The 1401-nt window shown below is 43.9% G+C and overlaps 1 non-coding gene across 1 annotated transcript; it reads right to left on the bottom strand.

Annotated features, from left to right (window-relative positions):
• Positions 1-214: 214 nt before the first annotated feature.
• LOC141688214 (small nucleolar RNA R71) lies at positions 215-321 on the bottom strand. Its single transcript, XR_012561672.1, has one exon. It is a non-coding gene; the product is annotated as a small nucleolar RNA R71 (small nucleolar RNA).
• Positions 322-1401: the final 1080 nt, after the last annotated feature.

Here is a 1401-nt window from a genome sequence, read left to right on the forward strand (position 1 = left end):
CCCCAACATGCACATAAGGAATTTTGTCGAGATCTGTAGTACTTTCAAATACAATGGTGTGACTGATGAGGCTATCAAGCTGAGGCTTTTCCTATTCTCTCTGAGGGATAAAGCTAAGGACTGGTTACATTCTGAACCAGCTGGGTCCATAACTACTTGGCAAGATCTTGCATAAAAGTTCCTGATGAAGTTTTACCCAATGGCGAAGACTGCGGCTATGAGGAGTGCTCTTACTCAGTTTGCGCAGCAACCTACAGAATCTATGTGCGAAGTTTGGGAGCATTATAAAGAGATGTTGAGAAAGTGTCCACATCATGGAATGCCTGATTGGATGGTGATCACTGGTTTTTATAATGGTTTGGGGGCCCAATCTCGGCCCATGCTCGATGCAGCAGCTGGAGGCGCTTTGTGGGCCAAAAGCTATACGGAGGCTTATAATCTTATTGAGACTATGGCTGCAAATGAGCATCAAAACCCAACTCAAAGGATGATGCCTGGGAAGGTAGCAGGTATTCTGGAAGTCGATGCAGCTACAACTATTGCAGCGCAGCTCCAAGCACTGTCTATGAAGGTCGATTCTCTAGCTACCTATGGAGTCAATCAGATAGCTATGGTCTGTGAGCTTTGTGCAGGTTCTCATGCTACGGATCAGTGTTCTCTTGTTAACGAATCTGTTCTGTACGTAAACAATTATCCACGACAGCAGCAGCCTGTGCCAGCTATTTATCATCCTAACAACAGAAGTCATCCAAATTTTAGCTGGAGTAATAATCAAAATGCTATTTAGCAACCATATCAGCAAGGCGTGAGTAAACAGTTCAATCCACCTGGATTCCAGCAACCACAACATTATGCTCAAAGACAATCATATCCTCAACAAGGAGGTCAGCTCCACCATCTAGTGCTGATTTTGAGGAACTTAAGCTGTTATGCAAGAGTCAGGCGGTTTCTATCAAGACCTTGGAAAATCAAATCAGTCAAATAGCCAATACAGTACTCAATCGTCAACCTGGCATACTTCCCAGTGACACTGAAGTGCCAGGCAGGAAGGAAGCTAAAGAGCAAGTCAAGGCTATTACCTTAAGGTCTGGAAAAAGTTGCTGATGCTGAGAAAGCAAAAGAAGGAGAAGCTGAAGCTGGTGATGAAGACGCTAAGGAAAAGGAGAAAGTGGCGGAATCAAGGAAGACTACTATTGAACACACTCTGCCTGAGGGTAATACAGGGGAAAAACAACTCTATCCTCCACCACCTTTCCCTAAGAGACTGCAACAATAAAAGCTGGATAAGCAGTTCGGTAAGTTTCTGGAGGTGTTCAAGAAACTTCACATCAATATACCTTTCGCCGAGACTTTGGAGCAAATGCCTAGTTATGCGAGATTTATGAAGAGTATTCTTTCAAG

The sequence above is a fragment of the Apium graveolens genome, chromosome 9 (assembly GCF_009905375.1).
Source record: "Apium graveolens cultivar Ventura chromosome 9, ASM990537v1, whole genome shotgun sequence".
Taxonomy (NCBI): domain Eukaryota; kingdom Viridiplantae; phylum Streptophyta; class Magnoliopsida; order Apiales; family Apiaceae; genus Apium; species Apium graveolens.